We start from the raw sequence: 24,129 nt of genomic DNA on the forward strand, positions 1-24,129 counted from the left end.
TCATGTCCCTACCCAAGGAGCTGACACACACACACACACACACACACACACACACACACACACACACACACACACACACACACACACACACACACACAAAAAACATTGAGAAGAGTTTATACAACCACACAGACACTCCTGGGGAAGACTGGCACAGGTTCTCCAGTTGTGCCCCTTTTTCCCACACTATACGGTAGTACCAGCTGCTACCACCCACTAATATTTATCAGCTACTCAAAGGCCCTAATTATTACTGTGCAGTATTATTATCCAATTGGTAGTATAGCCCAGGGCTAAAGCTATTGAAGTGGCTTTGTACAATTTTACCAGAGGCATGCAAGTACTCTAAAGAGCTTAAATCATCTCTACAAAAACAGCCGCAGTTAAAAGGGTTTAAAAATATTTAATAACAGTCAAAACACAAGACAATACTTTTTACTACACAGTGCTAGTCAAGAGTTCAGAGATCACAGAGAAATACTTAAAATAATTCAGTAGTACAGTTCTGACATCACAGAAAAAAACAGTCTAATCTTTCAAGTTTCTAACTATTTCTAAGAGAAAACACACATCTAAGATAAACTTACATATAGAGCAAGACAGTGCTGATGAGTTGGATGGTCAAGACAAAAATGCTTAATGCTCTCTGATTCTCTGTTTTTAAAATCACATTTCTGGTTCACAATACACCATTCTTCACACTTCCCTGGGTTTCCCAGGCTAACAGGCTACATTCTTTAGTAAGCTCGCACCAGGTCAGGAAGCAAAGCCATTAAGGAGATTTATGCATGCAAATTCTGGCCTTAAAACAATAGCGAGAATTCCTTCATCTAGACCGTCCTGAGCCATGTTTTAACATCAGTGGGTCACAACATGCTTTACTTGGTCAGTAGAGTGCACTGTTGTTACATTTCTTCCAGTTCCACATGTAACACTATTTTTACCATTTAAGACAACAAGCCTGTGGTTTACATTAATATTTACAGATGCCAGAATTATCTCCAAAATTCTATCTGGCTAGGCTGACAGCCTTCCTCTATCTTCACCCAATCTTCACACACCCACTGGATTTACTAATGACAAAAATGAGATTCTGTTCCTAATGGCTCAATTGCCTAGTAATCCCACCACCATACCCACTATCCCTATAAGGGAAGAAAACCTTTGACACCCCAAACCACCCTGTTAATGACATAAATACCTCCATGAAGCAGTAACCATGCAACTGTAGGCCAAATGACCCTCCCAATCCCAGCAACCAAGTTAATTTGACAACAGGCAATGTCAGCTATTCCTCATGGTATCACCCTACACTACCAGCATATAAGCACTGGCCAGAATTTAGTAAATTAACCTAACCCTGTCACCCATGAAACTGCAGTAATTGCAGCTAAATCCTCCTTCATGAACTGAAAAAAAACACACCCCACCTTGCTTACAAACCTGTACCAATTTACTCAACAATCCAACCCATCAATTTCTTACACCTTACCATAATCTTTACTTATAAAACCTGCTCCATGGTCATGCCACCAGCATCTAATCCTTTTAACTCCAACCTGACATGCCTCGGCTGACAGCATTAGCAAACCATACCACTGTCATGTCAACCAAGTGTAAATAGATCCCTCCCCCCCGACTTCCTTTGTGAAACTATGATGCCTGCTAAATTGAAACCAACTTCAAAGTCCAACATCCCTTCTTCAGGCATCCTACCCTTCTGACAGACAAGCCACAAACCAATCCCCAAATTATGCCCCCCATTCTAACACCTCCTGTCACCTTTGTAAGCAAGTGCAAATCACCATGAACCTTAACCATCTACTAAAAGGCCATCCCTCCAAAATGCGCCAGAAGGCACCACAATGATAAAACAGTACTCCAACTTATAAACCCTCCCCAAAACTACCCGAATAAACTGGTCAACATGCAACTCTGGTAGCTCAATAAGCTGAAGAACAACCTTAATCCACTGCTAATCCTTAGCCTTCCTCTCAAAGCTTACTTCCCATATGTTACTTTTGCATCTGGTAAAGAATTAAATCATGGGCTACATGTGCAAGGAATCCCAAAACCATGCATTGCTTAAGCCTTCTACCTTCTGCATAGCCAACAAGGCACACAGTTCCTCACATATCCCCAAACACCTGCATACCTAGAATGCTCCATCAATCCCTACCTACTCATAACAGTCATACATCTACCAAAACACCTCCTATCATTCCAATGCACAAGTTAAATGGTATGCATGGTACTCACTCCAAGGACCATAAGCTGGTGTGTGACATAAGTGGAATCTAATTAAAATACATATATGTGCCCTAGAAAATACCCTCCTTTGGAACAGACTTCACTTCATGGCAGGCAGAACACCTCATTAGCTCTCTTCAAACCCAGTTTGAAGGACTGGCTGGGTAGCTGTAAATTCACCCCAGGGGTTCCACCCATGTCCCTCTTGGACTTGAGCAACAAGTGCTGCACGTGGACCACCATCACATCTGATCATATCAGCCCAGTCATGCCCCAGCCAAAATGCACTGCTCCTTTCAGATCAAATGAAAATAAGCCAAGACTGGCCAAGGCAGTACTTCTCCAACCAAACCACCATGTAATCAATGAAATCTAATGACTATTGAAGCTTAACACCCAATTGCCCCCTGTCACTAACCCTGAGTCCATTGTAGCCTCCAAAGAGTTTACTGCTTGTTTTTCCTGCTTCCAGATGTTGAATCCCAACCACATCAATTAAATCAAATTAACATATTTCCATTCCCAACATTTCCCATAACTAGAAGCGGGAGGTGAAAGGTTAAAAGACCTCCGCCCCAAGGCTTACTTAGCTAACCAATACTTCAGCCCCACCCCAAAACCTATCCATTCCAGCTGTTGTAACTCCACCTCACCTATGTACTACCCCAAAATCCCAGGAATGCAAACTAAACACCTTCTTCACCATGCACCTAATTTATCACAAGCACACCTGTCGCCACAGTGATCCTGAACTGTGCGAACTCTTACTTGCCTAAATGAGCACCTGAAATTGTGTCATTACTTGTGACCTCCCTGCATTCCACACCAATGTCCAGAACCTCCAACAGCAGCATCACCTGTCAAGTCCATTTCCTTTATGTTCACCAGCTGATACCAACTCTGTACTTCACCATCTCTGCCTACAATTCTGTACCTCCATCATCTGCAAAAAAAAAAAAAAAAATAAAAATTATGCACCTTGACATTATGCAAACTGCAATGTTTATAGCTTCCAGTCTCAATCCACCCAATTATAGTCTTACCGAAGGACTTCCTAATGCCTGCTTATTTCAACTGTTTCCCCCATTCTGAGTCAGCTGGAAATGGCTATCATTGTTGTAGCCATCAGGGGATTTCTGTATGTTTCCATAACACTTAATGCATGTCCAGTCCACATTCACACATTACAACATGCAGTGGGAGTGAACACAAGGATGTCACTTATGTGTGTTACTTAAACGTTTAAACACCCTCCTCCTGAGGCACACATCACATGCATTTCTCTAGTCTGCATTGCAGAAGGCTGTGTAAGGTGTGCACCCCCAAGCACTGCCTCCAACTCACCCACAAAAGAAAGCTGAGCAGGCACAGCCCCTTCCATCCTCTTCCTCCCCTGCCATCATAGGCTCATGAGCTAAAAATTAACCCACAGTCATCTGAGTTGCTGTGACCAATTCATCCCTTTATGTGCTGCAACTGAATCCAAGTCCCACCATGCATATACGAAATACACCCCTACCTCTAGGAATCCTTAAATATGGCTCTTACACTCAGAGATTTGACAAAGAAACAGTTTAAGCAGAGTCATGAATTTTCTGAAAGGAATGAAGTCTGAAACTAGCCTTCTCAAGTGTACCTCACAACTTGTAGCCTATCTCATCTGAGGCCTTAAAAAATTTCATGTTACTCAAGGTCTAATACATTTAGATGCTCAATCCCCCATGCTGACAGAAATGATTTACATAAATTCCTTGAAAAGAGAGAAAAAAACAAACAAACCCCACATACTAAATTACTTACTGAACCAAACATAATCAGCCTACCCTGAAATACAAAACTGTAAAATACTTTCACAGTGCCTTGTATCAACAATGTACCAAGATCCAGTCAGAAATGCAGTTATAAGCATCAAATCCACACAGTTATTTGAGGAAACCCATTTCCTGGACCTTCTGTAAAAAGACAATTGCTAAAATGTTTGACCGACTAAGGCTCGGACCATGCCTCTCAAACTCTTAATTAAGAAATCTGGACAGAGCCATAAATAAATGTGGGCAGAGGCCCAAAATAGGGACAATCATGAAATATTGCTCTTACTAACTTAGAAAGTTGATAGAATAACAAGTTTTGCATTCATGTATTTTGTGAAGGGTATGAAGTCTGCCACTCCACTGTCTGTAATTTTCAAACTTTAGTCATTAATAATATGCCACTAATTTGCAGGCAAATTATATTAAAAATGGCCCAAAATTATGAGGCAGCATTCTGGACATTCTGTGAAAATCTATACAGTTGAAAGATATGCCCACGGATGGCATGTCCGCAAAACCATGGCACCCCCTCCTCTCCACCATCTCAGCTGGCCGACTAAGAGAAAGTCCCTCCAACATCCCCACACAGCCGCGAAAACCAGGCCGAAACTGCCACTTGAACCATATAAATAAATAAAAGGACTATATTTAATTGTTTAATTTGTGATATAAATAATATTGAATATCTCTAAACATGTACAACTTATAGTACAAATGTAAACGACAGTTTTTGTCAGCTTCTTGTACTGTTTCTCCTGATGCGATGCAATAATTTGCAAGTCACTTGCGTTTGGAAGTATTGCCAACACACCTCTTAATATTGCACATCTTCATAATTACTAGCAAGCAAAGAAACATAAATCTATCCATTATAGTGTACTATAAGGGAATATTGACAATACAGTGTGTTATCTCTCACAGTTCAGTTTCATAGCATGTCCTTTATTAAAATGTAGCTCTTTCAGACCAGTTTTAAAATTATGAATGATAATATGAAATGAATGTGCCTGCACCTTACTCACTGAGCGCGGGGGCTCCACAACCCATGAAATGGCACAGTGCTGGCTGTAAGCCACCAACAAGTTCAAAAGTGGAATAAACAGCAAATAAATCAGGGCAACAAGCAGTGCCAGAAAGATAGCAGAAAGCTGCAACAGAACCTAAAGAACATACTACACTACCCACAGGTCATCATGGCCGTACTTGCCTTAGCAAGTTCACACCAAAATGTGATTCCTTCCCTAGTTACACTTGCCTAAACCCCTTAAGCCCCTCCCTATCCTTAACTCATTTCCTCCCAATCATCCCTCATTCCCATTTAACCCTTTCACCCCTCCACCTCTTAATTCCTGTTACTATTTCTATCTGACTTCGCCTGAAGATGTCCCTGGACAAATTGGTTTGTTACTATACATCATTTATTTTCAGAGCTATTTGGGAGGGTGGCCTAATGGTTAAGGTGTTTGCCTTACAAACACAAGGTACAGAGTTTGAGTCTCACAAGGGATAATTGGCTAGCCTTAAAATAGCTCGCAAGGGCAGTTAGCCTTGTGCTAAGCTATGAAGCAATTGCTAGCTTTCACCCAGGCAATAAATGAAATTGGTTCTTACAAATTACTGTATTATCATGTTGAAAAACTCCAAAAATAAATAAAAAAATGTGTATGTATATATACATATATATATTTGGCATTGCTTATGACATATCTTTCTACCTATGGAGGTATATTTGCTGTTATAGTAATCCCATGCATGTAGTACTTAACTTAAAATGTAAAAAGTCTGTAAAAAAGGTGTAGGAACAAAGACAAAGAGCTGACGTGAAGGGTACTAATGTGGCAGAAGCATGCAGCGTGATGTAAGAAAATAGGGTGATGAATCCATATTGCAAGCCAATGGGCTCCCACAGAGCTGTCAATTTATATAAAAAGTTTACAGGAATTCTAAATAGTATACTAACTACTATTAACAAGTTATTTATTTCAGTGCAATATTATTTCTACTGTTAGACTTCCATCTATGCCATCTTTTATTTACTTAGCTAATATCACATGATTAGGACCACTAACTGGACAAGTGTGTTTTCTGAAATAGTATTACTGCATCTGATACGTTAGCCCATTGATAGCACTTTTGTTGGGTGCTGTACTATTGACATGAAAAAAGTGAAATGAGTTTCATTGAACCTTGGAGCTAAGTTTTTGTAGGTGGCAACTCTCCTGCACTCATTATGTAAGGGACACTCCCCACATCCCACAAAATTAAATATAGCTACTCTGAAGTTGCACAACAGTGGAGAAAAAGAACATTTTACTGTCTTTAAACTTATTTTGCTTTTTTCCCATTGATTGTACAGCATTTGAGAAAAGTGCTGTTGATGGAACAACAGGTACCATTCTGCAATTTTATCCAAAATCTGTGTATTCGAGTTTCCTGTGAGTTTTTTTACTCTTTCTCATTTTATCAGTACAAATGCACAAGTCAGTGAAAATGATCTCACCAGTAAAATACATCCTTTTTATCCATGCAGTAATATAAATTAAGTTTTAGAGGTAATTACTAGCATCATTAATTATAAGGGAGTTTTGACAACAAGACAATGGTCATAAAGAGATAAAGTGCACACTGCAAAATCCTAGTGCAACCCTCTGTTAACAGGACCCTTTTGCTGACAGCATTCATGGATTCTTTTCTAAAGGTAACGGCTACTATACTTCTTATTTTGTGTTAACATTAGTTTTAAAATGTGAAACATGTTACAAGAGGCAAAGGATGAAGCAGCGAGGGATAAGAAATAAGAAAAGACAGCACTAGCCCCTGTCCCTCCTATTTTTTGCTTGTGTTAGTGCATTAAGTGATAGAGCTGGACGTCGCAAACCAACTGAACACTTGCAAATCTAATACATCTATAGCTAGCAATCAAGTACAAATCTTATTATATTAAACTTAGAGTTCTTTGCTCATTGCATCATGTATTATGGCCTCCACTTCATTATCATAGCTACCAAATGGAATAATATCTTCAGAAAAATTAAGGCAGACACAACCACTAAATTTATATTACTGTTAAAGCAAAACCTAGCAAAATCCCAACACTGGCCAAGTATAACATAAGATTTATTTCTATGCAGGTAAATTGTACCTCAAAATATGAATACTTTACACCAGTTACTTAAAAGTACCATCTCTTCTGGACTCACTATTTTATTCTCACCTTTCCTATCTACAGCTTTCTTTATTACCCCTTTCTTACTTTGTTCTGTTCCATTATCATCATCTTTCCACTCTATAGAAAAACACACTCGACAACATTTTCAAATACTTCTTTTTGACTCGCTTCTCTGCTATTGTTCTTACTTTTCCACTCTACAAACTTCTTCAACTAAATGACTATATACACTTAACTATTACTTGCTACAATCCTGCTGATATATATTTTGCTTCATCTATTCCTACGTTATTGCAATTTTTCTTGTGTTTATTGTGTAATGTCACTTGTATTTGCATTTAACTTGTACACCAGCTTTTGAGTATAAAAGTCTAGGTGTATATAATTGTGGAATATCCCCCCCCCCCACAACCACCACCAAAGGACTACATTAATCAAGTATCTACATTGCTGAGTTGAATTATTCCAGCTAACTAGTGGAAATAAATAAATAAAATATATATGCTATTGTTTCAGTTTAGCATTGTTTATTGAGTAATATGACGGGGCAAAATGCCACTTCTGTTTGCAGCATCATTTACCCATGTGCATGAGGTGATGCCCACCTTTTGCAGACTGTCAACACTAATTAACTTTTATCATAAAAATCATGCACACTGTGGCTGCACATTACAAGAAAACATATATATGTACGTATATATAACAAAACAAATGTACCTTCATGAGACAGACAGGAAAAAAGTATGAGGGTGTTATAATCATTCCAAATTGAGTCACAAAATGCAATGTGAAACAGACACGGTGAAGACCAGCATGCTGGATATGATTAGTTCTTTATTCCATTGTCTTAGCTACTGGAACTACCATAATCTGGACTACAGATCTTATAGCTGTACTGACAGAGGGAGCTGGTACAGGCAACACAACAGAGAATGAGCAGATGGGAAGTACGATGGAAAGGCACTAGTAGGAGGAACTAATCTGACAGCTCGGCATGTACACACTAAAAAAGACAAGAGTAAAAGGATTTCTGATATGACTGTATTGTGTATTATGGTAACCCAAGGGAAGGATGCAGTTAAAGAGAAAGGGTAGATGAGGAAAACTAAACTTAGACGGTAAGCAGAATGGAGGACAACCCAAGAAAGATTTGAGGAAATAATATTTTTTTAGGCAATGATGTAGTCCCAGAATATATTGCAAGGGTATAGTACAAGCAAAGGAGAAGCTCAAGACAGCCTAGGATAGAAGTATTCAGTCATGGAGTTTGGGTAGGGGAGGCCACCTATATAAAGGCAACTTGCAGAATTTGATGGTAGTTGATGGATCATATATCTTCTTGCATCAGCAGGTCTGAATGAACACTTGTTCACAGGAGAGCCTCCATAAGTGTTAGTTCAGTCCCTAAATTTTCAGAGTATTTGTCTTGGAAGTAAACTACTGGATTCATTAATACCTACACTAACCCCAGGATTCAGCAAGCTCTGCACGGTGTGCAGGAATAGTGCAAGAGCTGCTGCAGGCTATATGGCCGAAGTGTGATCCAGGAATGAGCTCCCGGGACGTGCACAAGAGCTTCTGCACTATTCCTGCATGGGCACAGCCCCTATATGCTAACTACCTCATTTGCTGGTGAAAACCATGCAAATGAGGTGAATTAGTGATCCAGAAACAGGCAGGCATCCGTGTAGGAATAGTGTAGACTGCAGAAATGTATTCAGCCAGTAGCTGAATACATTTCTGCAAACTACAAAATGGAGGCATGACAGCTCATAAAAAAAAAAACATGTATTATAAGGGTTAGGCATGCCAATGGCCAAATATATGGCCATAGGCATGAAAAATAGTTTCAAAATCATAAAAAATATTTTTTTGGCCAATTTTGGTCATTTAAGCATAGGGCAGCAAATGGGATCGGCCTGAAAATAAGAAAAAAATGCTGGAAATAAGCTTTTAAAGCAAAATCATCATTTTTCCATAATAGTCAATGGCATGCATAACACAACAAGACCATGGAATAGTGGTAGCTAAGGGGGAAGGCTGAGTGTCAGTTTTGTAACCATGCATTAGCAATCAGTTTTATGCAAATGAGGGGAAGGATACTGAATCACAGATTTTCCCTCAGTGCTACATTGCACCCAACCGTGTAGATGCAATAACACCATGGTCTAAGCCTAAGAGCTAGATGACCTCATGATGGGGAGTGTCATGACTGCTGTAAACTTATTGGAGCACAGTGGCCCATGTTTGCCCTTAGCTAAACATAGCTAAGGTAGGGGGTATGTCTGAAGCTGCCTAGCAGTATTTACATCGCCTAAACAGATGTGCGTGCTGTGCACCGGGTTTAAAAAAAAAATACACCAGGAAATAACAGCTCCATTCACATCTGAACACTGGGTTTGTGTGGCGCACCTTTGGGCTTAAACGGGAAAGCAATGGGAAGGGAAAACAGCAGTAGGAAGGTAATCAAAGAGAGCTAGCATAGCTGGCAGGTGAAATGTATCATTATCAGCCAATTACACAGGCAGCAGCCCAGCCCAGCACACTACTATAGACTATGCAAACACCTTTCATTCTGTTTTTTCCCACAGACTCTACACCACCGGTGTACACAAACAGGGAAATTTTGCTAACAAAACCAACAAAATAATAGGGGCTGCTGTTGCCCTCATAAATCAATATGTGGAAGAGACTGAGGGTGGTGAGGATGAGAATGCTGATGACCAACCCACAGTCAGGAGGAGGAGAAGAGTGTACAGACCCAGAGTAACCTACCAGAGGCTACATGAGCTGGAGATAGTGGAGGGCTATAGGGTGGACAGGGACCTCCTACAGCAAATTGTTGAGCTGTGCCGGCCACGCCTTACACACAGAACCAACAGAAGGGAACCCATCCCAGTGGCTACCAAGGTATGTGTAGGCTTAAGAATAATAGCCAAAGGTAATTCCAAAGGCCAACTGAGGATATCATGGGGATCTTACATGCATCAGCATCCAGGGTACTCCACCAGTTCCTGGATGCCATGTTAGCACATGCCGGTGAGTAATATATTTCCACAACACCCATGAGGTGTTGACCAGCAATATGCGTCTTTTCCACCAAATAGCAGAATACCCTGAGGTAGTGGGTGCTATAGACTGCACACACATACACATCAAAGCACCACCCGGTGAGCAAGATAGGGTCTACATAAACCGTAAGGGCTTCCCCTCCATCAACTACCCGGTCATGTGCGATGCCCAGGGCATTATAATGAATGTGTGTGCTGGCAGCCATGGAAGCTATCAAGACTCCCACATCTGGCATATGACACAGCTGTACCAAAGATCTGCCAGTGGGACTTCCAATATGGCAACCTAGTGGGGGATGCTGGTTATGCACTGGAGCCGTGGCTGATGACACCCATCAGAAATGCACACACACCTGAACAAAAGCTCCATAATGAGGCACATGCACAAACCAGAGTTATAATAGAACATGTGTTTGGAATGCGCAAGTCATGGTTCCGATACCTGGACATATCCGGTGGAGCCTTGCAGTACTTTCCAGCTACATGTATACAGATTTTCATTGTATGTGCCATGCTACACAATATGAGCCATGGCTGATGACACCCATCAGAAATGAACACACACCTGAACAAAAGCTCCATAATGAGGCAAATGCACAAACCAGAGTTATAATAGAACATGTGTTTGGAATGCTCAAGTCATGGTTCCGATACCTGGACATATCCGGTGGAGCCTTGCAGTACTCTCCAGCTACATGTACACAGATTTTCATTGTATGTGCCATGCTACACAATATGATCCTTCGGAAACAGCAGCAGCAGGAACAGCACGGGGCAGGGCCACACAGTCCCCCATCATTGCCAAGGCCAGCACAGGCACAGAGTGAATCGGAGGAGGAACAACCTAAGCGTGGCCCTGTAGGCAGAAGGAGGCATGCCCTGTATGCCCAGGCTTTGGCAAAGAGGTAATGCATAGCACATACACTGACACGGTAGGAACCCAGGGAATGATACCTCTCTTGGAACTCACACATCCAGTAAAAGGGATGCCAAACATGACACTACCTGTGCTTTACCATGTATAGGGAGTGTACTATGTGCATCTGACATAGTCAGCCCTCCAGCACCATCCTCAATACTGGCACAGCTGCAAGGTAAGTAACTCTCCATATCAATTGCTGAATGGAGTAGTATGTTCTGCTGCTTGTATCTATGGTATGGATGTGAGCATGCAAGGGAATCGGGTGGCTGACTGGGATGGCAGCAGAAAGTAGACACCTATATGGGCAGCATGAAATCCATAACAGATACTGGTGTCAACAAAGTAGGCAGTACTAGACAAGGTGACAAATTCCACTGCAGGACATGTGGTGGGCAAATGTGTGTCCATAGGACACACACATGCATGGCAGTGAGGCTCACATACCCAATAACAGTCTCAGCCAGCAGGACAGGTGTAGATGACCAAAATGAAAGGCTGTGCTAAGGCCTCCAATTGATGGCAATGGAGAACAGCCATCCTGTAGAACTACACAGACAGACTACAACAGGTTAGGCAGTTGGATGTTAGTTCTGAAGGGTAAGAAGTCTGACACTGAAATGTAGGTCAATAAAACCTAAGATCTGTACTCCACTGATATGCATCTAGTCTGCATGATAGGTCAGAACAGAGAATGAAATGGAAGCCAACAGAGTATCTGAAGTGCCAGTACAGTCATAGCAAATGTTTACAGTTGTCAGGTGTGCCCCCCCACAATCCTATGTAGAAAGGTAGTAACATGTATGTGTGGGTTTAATAACAGTGGAGCACAGATTACCTGAGCTGGTCAAATTAGCAGGATAGATTGTTGCACGTGTACAATATGCAGGGCTCTTGTGTGTTAGGTTGTTGTCTGTTGTATAATGTGTGGAAGTGGTCAGCATGTAGGCATGGAGGGTTGTCTCCCAGTGGCCTATGACCAGTACTGTTCATGACAGGGCCATGTTCTGACAACTGCAGTGCCAAACACAATGCATCCCAGCAAGACCCAATCCAGCACTCATCCATACTCATTGTTTGGATGTAATATCTGTCACCATCTGAAAGATGGACATGCCATGAATGTGGGCCCAGACATACACACAGTACACAAGTGGAAGTGCCCTAGACAGAGTATATAAAATGCAACTGTCAAATGCACACACCTTTGGAATTGTGCATACAGGTTAGCAGCACATTAGTTGTCTGTGTAGTATGGAATACTGATGTAGTCTGGCCAATCACTGGCAGACCACAAAAGGCAGACTTATGAAGTAATGAGAAACGGCTGATGTCCCCACACAAGCTAGCATAAGGGGAATGTCCCTGGTATATCTGTGAGTTAGCTGCAAGAAGCTTCCATAGCCCACATGCACTCAGCTCACCCCACCATCAGCTACAGGTTGATCACAGGTCATATTCCTGCTGCTGGGAATGAGTACAGTATAACCCCCACTTCTGTATAGGAATACCCACAGAATGCAACATGCTGAAGTGGTGTCCCATGCAGGTGTGTCCCTAGCTGTAAGCAGCACCCTGCCAGCATCCACACCAATGGATTAATAAGGACAGGAACTATTGCCATTAACACCTCACACACCTACCCTGTCACCCCAGGGTAATCCAGTGGCTTGCAGCCTGGGACTGTAGGAATGACAGAATGCACTGGCCTGCTACAGATGGCCTGCATCACTACCAAATGCCCTACAGTCCTCTGTCAAAGGCCTGTGCCTCACCCATCGTGCCAATGTATGTTATCTCACGGAGTCCCAAATGATAACATAATACAGTCCACAGAACACAAATGCAAGGCCATGTCAACAAATCCCAGTAGCATGCCTACCATGTCCTACTGCATGAACTGTGGAAAACCCATAAATAGTGCTGGGATGAAGGGATAACTATAGGGACACTTATCAGATATCACTCGCATAATGTTAGGAAGAGGATAGAATAACGGGGGGGGGGTGTAGAAGCATGGACGTCATGCGGTGTGTGAAGTCTGAAACTCTGATGTGTGCCCATACTATCCCTGCCTGCAAACCCAGTAATGGGTGGCTAAAAACCTGCTCATAAACCACAATGTGAAGGGGAACTGACCAGATATATGAGCCCTGCCTCTGGGTAACCTGTGTGAATCTGTGCAGCTGAGAGGTATGGCCAAAGCAGGATAAGGCCATTCTGTCACGTCAATAGATGTACAAACAGGGGATCCCCAGCCACCACAGTACCAAGGTGCTGGACCATTTACACAGACCCATCAGCAAGTGTCTGCAGTTCCTCTTCCAGAATTGCATTAGTGGGCAAGAATATGTAGGCTGCAGACCACAATACTGGACACAGCTTCTGTCACCCTGTATTCCCCAGGATAGTACTGAGAGCAAATAGGTATATCTGTCAGCAGTTGATGACATAATACATCACAGTGTAAAACAGTGCATATGTCTGAATATCTCTGTTAACACCAAAACCATGTAGCACAAGAAGCACAGACACAATTAGTTACAGTATCCCATTATCCTTTGCCCGTTGTGACTCCATATTGTCAACCTATCTACAGATATCCTGCAGAAACAGGTTGCTAGCTGTAGGTGTAAAACACAAATGCCTGCACTGGAGTACAACCAACCTGTAATGGATTCACACATTCAATACAGAAGGTCATACTGGGCATGCTCCCACACTTATAGAAATGAAGCCCATGTCTGACAACAACAGTGGACTATACATATCTGTCAGTTGCAGATTTCTGTGCACACACACCACATTGCACACTATTCATATTTTTCACACACATTGGATAGGAATACACAAATATATCCAAGGACAACACACTATAATAGGTCAAACATACACAGACAGAGATGTGGGGAAGAGAGAGACAGACAGTGACAACGAGCTTCCCATCATGTGGCCTGTCCCACCCACCACACATCCAACTGGCCAATATCACATGATGTGCCGATATCTATCACTGTAGACATTTGCATCTGGTAGCCCTCAGCACTATAGTGGCTGTGGTGCTTGTGATAACTGTGTAACATGACAGTACAATTCATTATTCATCTAGCAGTCATATACCCAGTCCTGTCAAATGTAAAGTTGTGTGTGACTGAGTGTTGTGTGTGTGTTTCCAGAGGAATGGTTTATGGCCGATTCACACACACTGCACTCCCCATTGCCCTAGTTTAGCAAACGTGCTGATGTCAGTCACCTTAAAATACCCCTTTGGACAAGGATCATCTGTATAAGCTCCGTGATGTGTGCAATAACTGTGTAATGCTATAGTGTGACATGCTAGTTTAGTAGGAGTTCTAATCCCAAGCATGGCAACTGTGAAACTGTGTATGTATGTGTTTGTGTGTGTAGGGATTAGTGATTTTGAGGCCATTCACAGTCACTACACCTCCCATTGCCATACTTTAGCAAGCCTGCTGATGTCATTCACCTTGAAATACACATTTGGACAAGGGCTAACCCTATTCCCTCCTGCCCCCAGTGGTCCCACCTTTATTACACTCACAAACCCCTCCCATCTTTCCAATAGCCAACCACAGTGCTAACCCAACACTACCTCCTCCATCCTCCCACTACTATCACACCTCCTCAACTAACATGTACAAGCATACCTTACCTATGCTCACTGCATGCACTCTCCTTGCATATCTTACATCCTACCAAAGCTTCATCATTCCCCCACTCAACCACTACCACTATACTACTACTCACACCACCACTCATGTCTCACCCTCACTCAGCTCCCCTCCCACCAACTCAAGAACCATCCCTATGCACCCCCCACATATTCTACCAACTATATTACTCAAACATAAAGCATCCCTACAACTTAACATAGTAACCCTCCCACCATACCTATTACCCACAGAGCACAATCATAAAGTGTCCCTTATAAATAAACACATTCAAAAACTGAGAAAACTAATAACCTCATGCATATCAAAACTAGCCATAAGTGGAGACATCCACCCTAACCCTGGCCGTACCATCTCCAACCCCAATCCTCATAATCAGACTAGAAACCACAACTACTCCCATATTACAGCCAATAGAAATCCAAGTGACTTCCTTCTACTAAGCCTAAATATTAGAAGTATATCCAACAAAGTCCATGAACTCCATGCCACCATAAACTTGTACTCCCCAGATATAGTCATCTTGACAGAAACCTGGCTAAAACCTCACATTACCAGTGAGCAAATACTCCCTACAGGTTACGGCATACCAAGAGTAGACCGGCTAAACAAGAAAGGAGGCGGTGTAGCTATAATATTTAAACAGCATCTAAACATCCAGATCTTAAAATCATCAGCTCCACAAATGGGCAATGAAGAAATAATATATACCAACCTCAAAATAAACCAAAACAAAACCATCAACATAATTGGATGCTACTTCCCACCTGGCCAAAACATCCCTCCACTAGAAAACCTCCTCAGCTGTTCTACCCACCATCTTCCCCAAGAAACTATCATTTTAGGTGATTTCAGTATTGACTGGCAATCCTGTTCTGGCAACCATCCAACCCATCATGTAAATCTTCATGGCTTCACCCAACTAGTCCAGTTGCCAACCAGGATAAATAAAAACTCCAGCAAGCACACTACCCTGGATTGGATACTAGTCAGTAAGAGCCCCCAGTCATATATAACAGGCTGCTTATCAGATAGCCTCAATGATCACTCCCCAACATTCCTACTCAAAAAATACCTATACCAAGCTAAACCTATAATCTAACGTCAAATACATAAAAAACTAAACATTAACCCACTCACATTCATCTCATCCCTCAAAGAATGTAACTGGCATCCTCTAAAGTACCTCAGTCTTGATGACGCAGTTGAATTTTTTAATACTAAATTTCTGAGCATCCTTAATTACCATGCCCCCATAAGACTTTCCAGAACCAAAGCACAACCCTCCCCATGGCTACAGAAAACCACTAAGTCAGAAATGAAAAACAGGGATAAAGCCTGGGAGCACTGGCGCAAAACCAAAACCCCCTCAACTAGATAGAAATTCCTAGAACTACACAATAGAGTCAAAAAGCTAATAAAACAGGACAAACTCCAATTCTACCAGTCTGCCCTAGACTCCTCACAACACAGCCCCAAACAATTTTGGTCCTCCATAAACTCCATCCTCCACCCAGGTAAAGTCAGTACCCCTCCTCTTAACATCCCTCACTCCTCAGAAAATATTGCTACCTCATTCAACACAAACTTCACACAAACCATACTATCACAAGCTAAACAACACAACCCCCCTCCCCTCCAACCCACACCTTCAACTAATCTCCCCACTGCCTTCTCTTTTTCTCCTGTACCTACCTCCAACATAAAAAAACTCTTAACTAAACTTAAACCCACCAAATTAGCAGCAGGCAACCACCCAAGTGAATATCTACAAATCGCAGCTGATGCTCTGGCCTACCCAGTATCCATCTTGATTAACCGATCTCTGTCAGAAAGTTACGTTCCCACACTGTGGAAAGTATCACATATAATTCCCCTCCACAAAGGCGGACCCTCCACAGAACTAACCAGTTACTTCCCCATAGCTATTCTCTGTCCATTCTCCAAAGTACTAGAGAGATGCATACACTCTCAGGTCTCAGACTACCTCCTTACTGACAACCTCCTTTCCAATACTCAGCATGGTTTCCGACCAAACCATAGCACCACCACTGCCTTACTCTCCTTTACTAACACTATCCTTCAGCATAAAAACAATGGCTATCTTTCCTCTGCTACTTTCCTAGACCCATCTAAAGCATTTGACATGGTCCCACACAAACAACTTATCTCTGTCCTCAATAACTTATCCTTCTCTCAATCAGTCACCAACTGGTTTCAGAGTTACCTGTCTGACCGCCAACAATCCATTGTATGGCAGAATGACATATCTCCCCAACTACCTGTATCCATAGGGGTTCCCCAAGGATCCATCTTGGACCCCTACTCTTCTCTGCTTACACTAATAATCTAGCCTCTGCCACCAAACATGGCACACTCATACAATATGCAGATGAGTCAACCATGATCTGCTCAGCCCAGTCCCTACCCAAACTTCAAAAAGTCACACAGGAAGCCTTTTCCTCTTTGAAACTTGGTTATCCAATGCCCAATTAATGCTCAAACCAAACAAAACTAAACTACGCATCTTCCAACCCATCAAACATACTCAAAACAACTCTCACTTTAACATCACAGCAAAAGACAACACCACTATATACCCAACTGAGCACACAAAATTGCTAGGAGTGGAAATAGATAATAATAAACTAAAATTTGACATTCACATATCCATGACCATAAAAAAAGTCCACAAAAAGCTAGGAGCGTTATACAGAAATAAGCAACTTCTCACCAAAGCAGCAAATATTTCAATAGCAAATTCCCACCTTATCTCCACCCTACTTTATGCCTCTCCAATATATACCAACCTAAGGCAATGCAATCTAAACAAGCTAGAGACCTGCTACAACAAAATTGCCAAATTCACCACAGGGGCATCCTACCATAGTCACCACTGTCTCTCACATGCTGAACTGGGCTGGCTTAAACTCCCTCACCTCCTTCAGTGGTATCAACTCTCACTCGCCCACAAACTAGTAAACCATCCACTAAATGTCCCATCCCTCCAGAATCTACTGTAACCCTATTGCACCACCAGAACACTATGATCCAGCAACAAAAATCACTTGCAGATCACTAAAGCCAATAACTCTGCTGGTAAAGCACTATTCTCTTGCACCATAGCCAAATTATGGAACTCCCTCCAACCCGCAATTACCTCCATACCATCATGCGCCCACTTCAAAACTTTACTAAAAGCACACCTAAAAACATGCTGGCTATGCCCGTGCAACTCCCACTAATATCACCCACCCCATCCAACCACTACCTTTCTTTCCACTCCACTAACTACCTTGATTATAGCAAGCTCAGATGCTCATAAGCCTAGTACTTATTATACAGCAAGAACTTCTTATTGTAACATTTGTTAATATCTGTTATGTACTTCACAGATAAAGATTCTAGTTGTCTACTGATGTACTATGTTCTTCATCTGTAAATATGTTGTAAGTAATTGCTATGTTAAATTGTTAATCGCTATGTAATCCAATGTAACTACTGTCTGTTTATTTTAACTCTGGAGCTTTTCTCCCCGGCCTCTGCTGAAAATGGACCTACATCCAGTTGGACACTCCCGGTCAACAAATGTAAATAAATAAATAAATAAATAAAAAATAAGCTCTGTGGCGTGTGCGATATCTGTGTAATGCTGTAGTGTAACATACAAGTTAGGTAGGAGTTCTAATCCCAGACATGGTAACTGTGAAACTCTGTGTGTATAGGGATCAATGATTTTGAGGCCATTCACAGGCAGTACATCTCCCATTGCCCTACTTTAGCAAGCCTGCTGATGTCATTCACCTTGAAATACACCTTTGGACAAATACTAGCCCTATAAGCTCTGTGGTGCATATGATAACTTTGTAATGCTGTAGTGTAACATACTAGTTAGGAGTTTTAACCCCAGACATGGCAACTGTGAAAGTCTGTGTGTGTAGGGATGAATGATTTTGACTCCATTCAGTCACTACACCTCCCATTGCCCTACTTTAGCAACCCTGCTGATGTCATTCGCCTTGAAATACACCTTTGGACAAGGTTTGAACCTCACCCCTGGCAAATGTAAATGTGTGGTTAGGGTAGAATTATTTTTGGGATCTCTCACCAAATGCCAATATTTATAAGGGCTGGTGATGTTCCTCACCCTAGAAGTTCCTTGGGACAACATCCATCCACTAAGCTCTGTGGTGCATGCAATAAATGTGTTCCATTATAATAGCAATACATAGGTAGGGGTCTGAATCTTAATACTGGCAAATGTGTGTGTGGGTGTGTGTGTCATCAGTATCCTGTGTGGAGGTTGCAGTGATTGTGTAATGACAGGATGCATTGTGGGGTGGGTTTTGCTAAATTATTATATTGAGGACCTACTATATGTCACAACTTCCACCTTACAAGGACACCAGATGTCAAACAGCAGAGAAGCTGGTGTAGACAATCCATAGCCCTACATGTGACATTATAGATTGGTGAACAATATAGGCAACCCTTATATTACTCAAAGAACACTCTCCACCCATGTTTCATCCACAATCACACTTGGCTAGGCAACAACCACTATATTGGTAGTTCACTGCATATTAACTACAGATAGTAACCACGGTGTGATTGCAGTGGACTACATGCCTGTTGACCACAACACTGCCACTGACATCAGAATGTACTGTGATGTGTAACATCTCCTGACTGAATGTTTGTTATCCAGCAAGTAAAAGGACATGGCTCCCTGTTCCATTCCTACAATAGGCAAATAAATGCTTACAGTGGTCTTTTGCTATGTTCCCCACTGGACACCTGCAACAACTGTAGAATATGCAAATGTAACCCACAAAGGAAATACCATGCCTTATATACATGCCCTGTATGGACAGATGCCACTAACTCCACTGAATACCTGTATCATGCTGTCAATGTAGGTGCAAGCCCAGCCTCAGTTCCATAGCCAGGTCTCAGCCAGGTCTCAGCAAATGAGGTTAGAAATGTCACATCAGATGATAACAATCTATCACACAACATGCCTAAAGACCTCAAGTACACTTCCACATGTCACAGGACATGCATGTGGGACATATGTTCAACCCAGACACTGTCCATGTTATGGAATATAGATCACATACATGGCAAGCATTGCACAGCACTGGCCATCCACAGTAGTAACCCAGATGACTGGATGGTGAATACAATACCCACCTGTGTGGGCCAATCCAGGGACTACACCCCTGAGCCACACTGGAGACCATTATCATGTGGCCTGATGCCAAGGTATTTCCTTTGCCTAGCCTTGTACAGCCTTCAGGCACAGTCAGCTACTACACACCCATGAAGCAATGAGCCCATGCACCTCAGTAAACTGGTAAAGGTGTGTGTGTGTGTGTGTGTGTGTGTGTGTGTGTGTGTGTGTGTGTGTGTGTGTGTGTGTGTGCATGTAGATTAATGATTTTGAAGCCATTCACACTCACTACACCTCCCATTCCCTACTGTAGCACGCCTACTGATGTCAGTCACCTTGAAATAACCCGTTGGCCATATATCAACCTGATAAGCTCTGTGGCGCATGTAATAACTGTGTAATACTGTAGTATAGCAAGCTAGTTAGGTAGGAGTTCTAATCCTGATCCTGTCAACTGTGATAATGTGTGTGATCCCCTTAGAGAGTGTGGGTATGTCTTCCTTGACACCTGTTTTTGTGGACAGTCATATGTACCACACTTCCCTTATCCCTCATTTATCACTGTTGCTGATGTCACTCACCTTCAAAGGTATCTATGGACAACTCTTCAACATGTAAGCTCCATGACACATGCAATAACTGCATAACAATGTAATGGCATTACATAGTCAGGTATGGGTTTGAAACTCAGTACTGGTAAGTGTGCGTCATCAGTTTCCTGTTGGGGTGATTGTGTAATAACAGGATCCATTGCAGTGCGGGTTTTGCTACATCATTATATTGAGGAGCTACATGTCTCTTTGTCAACATTACAAGGCCAACATTTTCCAAATACTGTAGAGATTGTTGTAGACAATACTCAGCCATAAATGTGTATAGCCATGTGCAATTACCATGTGACAGTATGGATTAGTACACAATATAGGCAACCATCATAATGCCCAGATACCACTCTCCACCCATGGATCATACACAAACATGCTTGGCTCTTACTCTCCTACTCCCTTCCTGTCTTACTTTGTCTCTGTGTCTCTCTCTCTCTCACTCCCTCTCTGGTGGATGTGGAAAAGCACATCTGCTTTGCTTAGGCAGCAGCTTGAGTTTTGTAAGCGATGCTCATGATCTGCTGTTGGCCTGTGCACTAATAGCAGTCACCTATTAGCTAATTGCATGTGGAATAGCTGTGGTATCATTCCCATAGTCAATTGCATGGAATCACACTCCTATAGCTAAGCACTTCATGTGGGTGTTGGCCCTTTTTCTTTACTGTGAGCAGGACTTCATGTGGGTGTTTGACAAACAGCATCACAGGGGGTAGTTGGAAATACCTCTTACAACATACACTGTGGAGACAGGCCAACAAACAGAAGGGAGATGTTCCAGACATGGGGACAGAATGTAAGTATTGCTCTTCTACATTTGAAGCAATGTTGGTTTAACTGGGTTTGTGTGGATATGGCTGTTCTACATGATTTAAAATCTGGCATGGCAGTGGTATGTGGTTGAGGAAACTCTCACCTGTAGGGCTATCTGCAGACTGGACAGAGTTTGGAGTCTTACCTGTGTTGTGTTACTCACACATTTCCTATTGTTCGAAATGCAGTAGCATACTCTGATGATTGTAGTCAGTACATGGTGACATATGTCACAACAAACTCTGTTACATTAGTAAATGTATGAGTTTATCACAGCAACATGTCAATATTGGCCCTGTGTTTGCACCTCCAATCCCGTCTGTCAACCTTTGTACATATGTCATGCAGTAAGAGGTGCATATGTTCAGTACATCATTATTTACTGACATCACACCTGATAACAAGCCAGTGAGATATCCGACTGCTAGACATGTTATGTATAGTAGGCCTTATATTTGAGGACAGAACCTGGACATTCTGTTGTAGTATGGCAGTAGTGAGTGTGTACTTATGGTGATTGTTGACAGAGTGTGTATTTTGAATATGTAACTTGGCCTGTGTACAGACTGTGGTAGATGTCATTGTTCTTGGTCCTGTTCTATCTGATGTTGCATGCTGCTCCAGTGTATGGTACCCTATCGGCTTACATGTTTGTAGTGCCAGACTGACACATGTCCAATACCACAGTCAGGCATCAGACAACACTGTGTATTGGCCCAGTATATGTAGGGTTAGTGTGTGAGTGGCACATATGAAGATGGTGTTGTTCACACAGTCCATATAATGTAATATTAATTAGGCTTACAATATGTGACTGTGGCTGTGTTCAGATTGGTTGTGGGTATGCACTTTCACACTGGTGTCTGTTACTCTGTGCTGTTACATGCCTATAGTGCCTGTTATATTTGCAAGTACATGTGTATTCCCCCATAATAAACATAGGCTAGTGTTGTGGCAGTCTGCCTGTAGTTTGCACAGTGCTTTGTGACATGCCTAGCAGCTCAGTGTATTTACCTAGTGTGATGTTATGTCCAGATAATTGTCAGATGTACTGTTGCTGGGCCACCATAACTGTTGTGTATTTCTAACAAAGCAGTGGGATGCTGTACAGATGTATGTCACTAACTAGTGGGTAGTATGTGGGCGTGTGACCTCTCCTCCTCCGGTTAATATGTGTCAGGAGAGACAGGAGTGTGTGAATGAATAAACTGTGTGAGCTTATCCATTCTAGTATTTTTGAGATATACCCATTTACATGGCTGTAAACATCCACTTTGTCAGGCTTGGTCCACACATCTTGCACTAAGGCATTCTGTGTATAACTCTGGACTGACCAGAGTGTGTCAGACTGTCCACATTTATTGGTTATATCTCTGCTGTTTTCCACATGATCATTGCTGTGATTTGTGTGGTACTGCACTATGATGATCTTATGATGTCTGTCAGTAACTGATGGCGTACATGTCAGTATCAGATTTGACTTTCCACAAAATATTTCTGTTAAGACAACCCCTGTTAAGGTAGCAACATTCTACATTTATACCTGCAATACTTACATGAAATCCCCTTTCACTAACAGGTTGTGACTATTGGTGCTGAGGTGACTCCAACACATGTTATGGATATATGTTATACATATATGTGTGTATATTTGTCTATATATACATATATATATATATATATATATATATATATATATATATATATATACACAGACACACACACACACACACATATATATATATATATATATATATATATATATATATATATATATATGTGGGTCTACTTGATATGGTCGACAGTTCATATGGACGAAACTCATTTGGTTGACGGCTCATTTGCATGTTTAGTATTTGTTGTATTTTCATGTTTTAAATGACTATTAAACAAATATTAGTGGGGGGCTTTTCCCCCCACCCCCCAACTATATATATCAACTCCAGGTTCTCACAACTTTGGGGAAGGGGCAAATCCCTGTTAAGTGCCTTGAATACTGGTTGTTGACCAAATGAGCCGTCGACCAAATGAGATTCGGCCATATGAACTGTCGGTCATATCAAGTAGACACATATATATATATATATATATATATATATATATATATATATATATATATATATATATATATATATATATATATGTAGATATATACAGATAGATCTATATATGAATATATATATATATATATATATATATATATATATATATATATATATATATATATAAAGCAATATACAGATGTATATAAATACATATATAAATATATGTGTATGTACATGTATACATATATCTACACACACACACACACATATATATATATATATATATATATATATATATATATATATATATATATATATATATATATCCTTGTTATGTGTACACAAGTGTTTTATATACCTTCCCAGACATATCCCACCATATTTATCTGTTATGTGTTTATATAGCTATAACAACATACTGATTCAACACTATTTTCACTAACAAGTACTACACAACTGTAGAAGTCAAAGCAGTTGTTCACTACTGTGCAGTATATGTTCAGACAGATATACTGGAAAAAACAACAAACTTCTTCACTGCTGTGATGGCTTAGTTTTTAACTGTTGTGATTACAGTGTACATG

Source organism: Protopterus annectens, chromosome 10.part0 (assembly GCF_019279795.1).
Source record: "Protopterus annectens isolate FY-2018-M chromosome 10.part0, PAN1.0, whole genome shotgun sequence".
NCBI classification, from domain to species: domain Eukaryota; kingdom Metazoa; phylum Chordata; order Ceratodontiformes; family Protopteridae; genus Protopterus; species Protopterus annectens.